General features: G+C 40.2%; 1 pseudogene; it reads right to left on the reverse strand.

The window, feature by feature from the left end:
• Positions 1-4,244: 4,244 nt before the first annotated feature.
• Positions 4,245-5,751, reverse strand: LOC143039671 (uncharacterized; annotated as a pseudogene).
• Positions 5,752-9,078: the final 3,327 nt, after the last annotated feature.

Below are 9,078 nucleotides of genomic sequence, written 5' to 3' on the forward strand. Positions count from 1 at the left end.
GCATCAGTCTTGGGCTAAATTTGTATCATCATTCAACTATAGAACACCGGCATCGATCGTTTGGAAAAACTTGAGAAAAATATCGGGGAAATACACCATTAGCCCTCCACCTGTTTTAAAATTAGATGGCTCTTTGGTCTTTGACCATAAAGACGTCAGTAATGCCTTAGCAAATCATTTTGCTAATATATCTAAACCAGACAACAGCTCTCCTGGATATCAATACCGAATGAGAGAACAACAACGTAATCTTGACTTCACTGCCCCTCATGAAGAATCCTATAACCTCCCTTTCACTGAAAAGGAATACGATTCAGCTTTGAACTCCTGCAGTGATACTTCTCCAGGTCCTGACGACATTACATATGCCATGTTGAAACATATATCTCCAGTAACTAAAGGTTTTATTCTTGCACTTCTTAATAGGATGTGGTTTGAACATTCGTTTCCCAGTGTTTGGGAAATGGGTATAATTTTACCTTTTCTTAAGCCTAATAAAGATGGTTCAATTCTATCAAATTACCGTCCTATTGCCCTCACATGCTGCATGTGCAAAATTTTAGAAAAAATGGTCAATGCACGACTAGTCTGGTATCTTGAACGAAACCACATCATATCTGATATTCAATGTGGTTTCCGTCGCATGCACTCCACTGCTGATGCCTTACTTCGACTAGAATCTTCAATTTGTAAAGCCTTTGTCTCTAAGCAACATCATATCAGTGTTTTCTTTGACTTAGAGAAAGCATATGATACCACATGGAAGCATGGTATTCTTAAGGCTGTACATGCTATTGGCATTCGAGGAGAAATGGCCTTTTTCATCAAGAACTTTTTAGCAAATCGTGTTTTTAGAGTAAGAGTTGGGAACATCATATCTGCAATAAGACAACAGGGGTGTGTTCTCAGTGTCACTCTCTTTAGTATAGCTATAAATGGGGTGACATCTGTGATTCCTCCTGATATACTTGCCACCCTTTTTGTAGATGACCTCTCCATTTCTTTTAGAGCTAGTAACATGGCAATAGCTGAAAGAAAACTACAACTCTGCATCAATAAAATAGTTTCATGGGCCGATAATAATGGTTTTAAATTTTCACCCAGCAAAACTGTCGTCGTACATTTCTGCCGACTAAGAAGTCTGGATCCTGACCGTACCATTTGGTTAAAGGATGACCAGATTCCCTGTGTTGACGAAACCAGGTTTTTAGGACTTATTTTTGATAAGCACCTTTCTTGGGTACCCTACCTGAAAACCCTGAAGACACGATGTCTAGAGACAATGCAAATTTTAAAAGTTTTAGCACATACCTCATGGGGCGCTGACCGCAGAACAATTTTACGGTTACATCATTCCCTTATTTTATCAAAACTATCGTATGGATGCGAGTTTTACTCATCGACCACTCCATCCAGACTAAAAAGTTTAGATACGATACACCACAGTGGAGTTCGTTTGGCCACAGGTGCATTCAAGTCTTCCCCAATACCAAGTCTATTAGTTGATGCAGGGGAAATGTCGTTAGATCTTATTCGCCAAACCTCATCTATTAGATACTGGCATAGATTGCAGAGGCTTCCCAACTCTCTCGCTTTTAGAACAGCTCAAACAGATTTTAACAGCACTTGTTTCAACAATCACCCCAGACTTCCAAAGCCTTTTGGATACCGGATGAAAAGGATTTTAGAGGACATGAATCTTCCCAAGATTCCCATCCTCCCTTTTAAATATTCGGTTGTTCCGCCATGGAGACTACCCACAGTATCTTTCTGTAAATATTTTAACGGTTGTAAGCGTGATTTCAAGGATTACGAACTACGCAATGAGTTTTTAAAACATTCTTTTAGCCACCAACCCTCTGTGTTTGTTTTTACTGATGGCTCCAAAACTAGCGCTGGCGTTGGTTTTGGAATATTCTCAAATGATTTTAATCGTAAGGGCACCTTGCCTGATACAGCATCTAATTTCACTGCCGAACTGACGGGAATACTGTCCGCAGTGGAGATTATATCCTCCATGAAAAAGAGAGGCAAATGTTTTACAATTTTTAGTGACTCAAAGAGTGTCTTGCAGTCTCTAGAACAATTCGACTCAAGGCACCCAATAGTTTTAAAGATCTTAGAATGGCTTTCTTTAATCGAGAGTCGAGGTAATGAAATAAACTTCTGCTGGGTTCCAGCACATGTCGGAATACCAGGAAATGAACAGGCCGATAAATTGGCCAAGGAAGCCGCTCTCTCACCCTTACCTCGCTTACGGCCTACCTTATGAAGATTATATCCCTCTAATCAAAGCCGAGATCTCATCTCTCTGGCAGTTCCAATGGGATCTTGAGGCTGGTAACAAGATGAGAGAGATTACTGATACTATTCATCCTTGGTCTATACATTGCTGAACAGAAAACAGGAAGTAACCCTTTGCCGGTTGAGGATTGGTCACTCTAGATTATCCCATAGCTTTCTTATGGAGGGCAGTCCTCCTCCATTTTGTAATGATTGCCTTGTTCCTATGACAATTAGACTCATGGTGGAATGCCCCAGTTATCATGAAGAAAGACAACAATATTTGTCAAAACACAGATATGGAGATCTGTCCCTTCGAAATGTTCTGGGATATAACTGCAATATAAATTCTATTTTTGATTTTCTTAGTGCTATTGATCTTCTCAATGATCTTTAGATTTCAATCTTTTTTTATTTTATTTATTTCTTGAGCTTTTTACCACTTCCTTTTCTTAATCATAAATACTACGGCGTCAATGACCATTGATGTTGCGACGCTAGATAAATCCCAATTATTCATTCATTCATCAAAGATGCACGTGGGGCAGATAAAAAGGAGATCAGTCTTGTCCCATTCTTTGAGAAGTGTCTGCGTCATGGGCACACAATCGGCGTGAGTCCAGGATTTACAAACGTCACAGGCAATACAGGGTCTCTTGTCACGTCAAACTACATTTGGAACACGGGTACTGGACTTTCCTTCCTCGACGAGACATGGTTCAACTTTCTGACAGAAAACAACTCAATTATGCGAAAACAAAATGTTCAAATAAAAAGCGGCTTACTGAAAATCCAGTCAACCAACTCAGTAAAGTGCACCAAGGTAAGTTCAAATGAACCAAGAACGAAACTAAGAAAGATAAAGGCAAATCGGAAGGCGCAAAATTATGACGTAAAGCAACCAAATTATAAATGTATGTTGTTCGTTCTAATGTGTGTTTGGAGGCGTCGGGTAAGGATTTTTTCAAATACCTTCCCATGTGTTTCTAGCAGTGATATGGGGCGGAGGTTGGTGATGGAATGTATGTTTGTGCCTGTTTTGGGAATAAAAATCATAACCGCCGATTTGAATGCGTCGGGGAAGTATCCTAGAGCAAGTGCGGCACTGTATATTTCCGCTAAGTTTTTTATTATTATTTCAGGGGCATTAGCGAGCATAGGCATAGATATTTGAGTCCTGCCCGGAGTTTTATTGCGCATTAGAGATAGTGCACTCTTAACCTCCGAGACAGTGACTCTAGTTGCACAGCCTCTCACAGGAAGGCGGGATATGAGGGCGTTGGGGAGGGGGGAGGTGATGGACGTGTGATGTCGCATGTCCCTCGTTATTTGGTCTTCGTGGTTTTGATCAAAATCCTGATTTTCCTCTGAGGAAATAGTCAGGATTGTCTGCCAGTGTTGACGTAGAGCGAGTTCTTTGTCTTCGACGTCGTGGTGTCTGATGCCATTTGTATCTGTGATGTATGGTGTGTGTCGTGTCTTGCTTCCGCCGGAGAGCTTCCTGACCGACCGCCAGAAGGCTGCCGGGTCAGCACTGAGGTCCATGCGGTCTATCTGTTGTTGCCAACTCAGGGCTGCTTGAGTGGCATAATGTTCGCGTAAAATATGTCTGATTTGATTAAGTCTTCGTGTGTGGTGGGAATAGCATCCGTGTCGTGTCATGTATTCGTGAATATGTCTCGCTTGAAAGAGGAGACGGTGTATTCTGTAGTTTATTGTTGGGTGGATGAGAGTTCTGTATGCTATTTTTGGGATTGTGAGGTTTGCTGCCCTGAGTATGGCTTGTTCTGTGCGAGTGATTTATTTATTGGTTAATTGATACAATATCTGATAAAAAAAAAAAGCAAGAAATAGATCATTAGACGATTTCCTCATTTTTCGCCAACAGAAATAATCAAGATGAGATTGAAAGGTATTTGCAGGTACGCCTCTCAATTTTTTTAGTATTCGATTTTTGGAATCTAACCATGACCTTTCGATTGCCTGAGTATGGGCTCCAGTAGCTGGGTCTACATAATTTACTTGGTGATTAACTGTCTGGTGATTGTAATTAAAGTTAATTAAGTTTGAGTATGAAGGCCATTCATCCGAATGAATGACTGAATTTTCTTCTACTTCTCTCAGAATTATGGGTATAAGCGTATCTTTATCTCTTTTCTGTACATAAAAATATCTGCAGTCATCCCCTTTCTTCAATCCAAATACCCATGGCCCGTCAATGCGTCTTCCATGGTTTCGGTTGTTTTCCACATCGGCTTCACTGTCAATTGAATCTGGCGCATGATCTCCCTGCAGCATTCGTCCTCTGTTATATTTCCGACGTCCAGCAAATCTTGCTTCATCTATTTGAACTGGCTCTTCTGCAGTGCCAACCAATTTTCCGCGATTTGTTACGGAAATTATTTGTGAGCATATTTCACGACATAAATTGAACCAATCACAGATGGATCCGGGACATAATCCCTCCCGGACACAATCCCCCCGGACAAAATACCTCCGGACAATATCCCTCCTGGACAGAATCCCTCCACAAAAGTGAGCGGGCTGGACAAAATCCCCCCACATTATTCAGATTAGCAGCTCTCCTCTTATATTCCATCACATGCAAAGCAATTAACATCTTACCTTACCTTACCGAAATGCTAATGCATACAGTAACAGACATTTATATACTTGTTTGAATAAATCATTTGTGAAAAAAGTTTTTGCTTCACTGCAAACATATATGAAAATTTTATATATATATTGAAATACATAAACATATACTTACATATAGTCAAATATTATATGAGAATATATATAAAAATACATTAATATATAAATACATTAATGTATTAAAATACATAAACATATACTCTAGGAGGGATTCTGTCCAGGAGGGATATTGTCTTGGGGGGATTCTGTCCAGGAGGGATTTTGTCCGGGGGGATTGTGTCCAGGAGGGATTATGTCCGGACACCTCACAGATAGCTTCAGTTCCTCGACCAGTCAGTGTGTGGACACTATCATATGGTAAATCCTGAATGAAATAGAATATCAACTCTAAAATCTGACAGAGCGTTAGTTTGCAATTTACTCTATCATTTAAATCAGTGAAATGGAAAAATTTGTTTCCACAGCGAATAGAGCGATAAGTTTGGCATCTTGCAACGGAGAGCTGGTGTGAATTCACCTTTTCTATTTCTTCTTTGGACATCCTTCATTTCTCCACCACAGCGATGACAAGGAGCGACATTTTCTTCTTCAGCTAGTAGACCATGTCTTCTCAAAAAAGCAACTGCTTTAATTTCATCAGCAATTTCTTGATAAAATTCCGTAGCTAACATCTTGATGGGTTCCGCTTCTCAGAACTATATTGGAAAGGAACTAAATTCCATGAGAATATCTCTTGCTTATATACGAATTTCGAGTCTAATTAGGAAAGCTTTAAATGCTTATATACGAATTTCGAGTCTAATTAGGAAAGCTTTAAATGGAGATCAAAATAGATTAAGATCTCCTGGATTTTCTGACTGGCTTAGATTAAGGTCCCAAATAGATTAAGATTAAGCGAGATCACGTTAAGCAGTCAGATCGCATACCAAAGTAGTTTTATGATGTTCAGATCGCATACCAAAGCGGCACCGCTTGTTCTGTGTGAGTGATGGCAAGGTCAATGTCCTCCTCCTCGGCTCCCTCCAGGTCTAACGGTCGGGATTGTTTGAGGTGGTGTGCGTATCTGTCCCAACGAGCTTTTTCGTGCGAGTATCTGCATGTAATGGGTATCTGTATTAGATTTGTGGATATTGTTAGAATTACGGGTATATGGTCGCTCGTTGTTTGTGCGCCAGGCTTGATGTAGTGATTGTGTGCTGCGTGTTTATTTGCAAGAATTATATCTGGTGTAGTGGCCGTGTTTGGTTCTCTGATGTATGTGGGAAACTCAGGTCCCAACACCCTTACGGCGAGATTCCTGGCCAGGTAGTCCAGTCCTCTGCCGGAGGGATTAGAAGCTGAGTGACCCAGCGTGTGGTGACGTGCGTTCATTTTTTTTTTTTTTTTTTTTTTTTTTTTTTTAAGTTTTGCTGGAGATAATACTCCTGCCCGGGCCTTAGCCTAAAGGCGGCCCGGTCCTAGGCTGATTGATCCATACTCCAGTAGATGGTGGGGCAGGGGGTTGATTTGGGAAGGATGTGGGAACGGTCGTGTGAAGTGGAGGAGGGGCTTGATGGGGTGGGGGAGGATTTACGTCACTGCTATTTCTCCCTCGCTGCTAGTTGTCTCCTCGGATGTTGAGTCCTCGGTACTGCTGCTCGCCGGCCCCGTGGAGGGGGAGTCTGGGCTCTCGTTGTCCTCTAGGGAGGAGGTTGGGCTGGGTGGGGTTGGACTGTCGATGTTCATATCCATGGGCTCTGGCGATGAAGGAGGGTTGGTCTCCTTGGGTGTAGGACAGTTGCTCATCGGATAATTGCTCACCGGACAATCGCTCACCGGAGAAGTGACAAATAGGACACTTGCTCACCAAAGATTTTTTTTACTTTTCTTGAACTTGATAACAAACAATATACAGGATTTTTTTTAGTTATATTTAGGTTTATTACAGCAATAATACACAAACAATATCCAAACTTTCATATTTTAGTTTTTAATAATTATAAAATTCAATACAAATTTCTCCCATCAATATATAGTAATGATCTTTTACCGGTCCACTTCCGACCGAATTTCGAGGGAGTTGGCGCAGCGGGCCCGTGAACGTCACCTGGCTGTTCAAAGTGGGGTTCACGGGTCCTATAGCTGTCAGTTGAAGCTGGTGCGTCGTTCGGGAAGGTCGTTGGCTTCGCTTGCACAGCTCCACGCAATTAGTTATATTCTGACAAATATTATATAAAATATATATATATATATAAAATATTATAGTTCCTGTCTATATATATGAATATATATAATATATATATACATATATATATATATATATATAATATAAAATATTATAGTTCCTGTCTTCCTTGGCGTTTCACAGTTTTCTTCAGTGTTTCACAAAGAGAAAACGTACCCAGCCTAATGACGTCAGAAGCTGCGCACAATAATTCAAACGGTCTGACCTGTATATTTAGACCTTGTTGCAGGGTACGTAATTCTCGGACACGACGTTTCACCTATCAGTGTTGCCACTCACAAAATGTAAAAATGCCAAGATGACCCTACGAAAAAATCCAAGAAAATCTGAGGATTATTTTTTATACTGATACTTGCAAAAAAACAAGGTGACATGGCTCTTGAAATGGATTGTGGCTTATTTAAAATAGGAAATTTAGCTAGAAGAGGAAGTTCTACTCACCAAATACTTTACAGACAATGGTATTATTGCAGGAAGAAGGATACTGGCATAGGGTCCTCCTCTAATTCCTCATCATCAACATCATCGGCCTCACTATGATATAAAGTTGCTGTGTTACTCTTCTTCCTGGATTCTTCCCTCTCTGTATATCTCATGTGACAGTGACCCAACTTTACATATTTGATTAATGAAATAGATGGTTCCCACTGTTGGCAAGTCACTTCTTGTCTTGTGATGGCTTGCTTGGCCTATAGACGGTTTGCAACTGTATTTGTGTGTAGTCTGTTGCTTTGCTTAGTTTTAACTTGGTTTATTTGGGAATAATTTCTTTCAATACATGCAGACGAGTGTGGCAGAGCTAATAAGTTGCACATAAATGTTGCAAGAAGATTAAACTTTTCTTTATTATTCCCATCTTTCACTGAAAGTAAATCATTCCAGAAAACAGTTGCAGACTGACTTAACTTATGCCTTTAAGTGTGTCTCTTGCATATAGAAGATCTCGCCATTGCTCTTGCAGCAAATCTAGCTCATCCTCCTTTATCAATGTTGGAAAATGTACAGCAAGTTTTCAAAGAGATTTCAAGTCCCTCTTTGTAGAAAGAGCTTCATACCTTTAACATAGCAATGAGGCTATTTTCTTCAAAAGGAAATCTCTTTTTCATCTGCATGCACAATTCTATTAGAAACTGCTTGCAGTCATATTGAAAAAGCTCTTCCTTTTCCTGAAGAGGTTCACTTTCCATGCTTCATGGAAACTTTGTGTGCCATCAGAGACGACTTATTGCAATGCTTGAGTTTGCTGCTACGTACAGTACACAAGACAGTATATTTGTCAGTAGGATCTGGTTGTACCCAATCTTTCAGTTCATCATCCTCCATCCATTCCTTTCTAAATGCCTGCTGATACCACGTCACTTTCGCTTTTCTCTTTGGTGCGGTAACATCACCACTATACCCTGGTTCTTCAGAGTCACTCATAATGATTTCTAATTAAATCATGTAGGGTTGAATAACTATCAACAGGTCTCACATACCACACACGCACGACTTATGAGCTAGAGAGGACTGGCGGACTAGGAGAGAAACGTATTGAACGTGTTATGGACGCGTCAACTCATAGAAGACAACTTAGTTGGCAAGTCGTGGTTTCCAGCCTTAACTTTTCAACAATCTCATGAATTAAAATTTAAAACTTAATTTGTCCTCTGTTGTTAACATAGTGTACCTCATACTTTATTAAGTGGCAAATAGAATTTTATTATTAAACTAATATTTTAAGCAATTGTCTACAATTTGCCGAAAAAATCCAAGATTTGTTCATTTTTTAAAGTTTATTTCCAAGATTCCAAGTTGATGGCAAAAATGCCAAGATATTGGGAAAAAAGCCAAGGAGTGGCCACACTGTCACCTATATTGAACACGCAAGAGCAAGACCTGACCTATGCCACCACTGAAAGATAGAATGGGTGGAA

Source organism: Oratosquilla oratoria, chromosome 27 (genome assembly GCF_046742065.1).
Source record: "Oratosquilla oratoria isolate Oo_2021 chromosome 27, ASM4674206v1, whole genome shotgun sequence".
In the NCBI taxonomy this organism is placed as follows: domain Eukaryota; kingdom Metazoa; phylum Arthropoda; class Malacostraca; order Stomatopoda; family Squillidae; genus Oratosquilla; species Oratosquilla oratoria.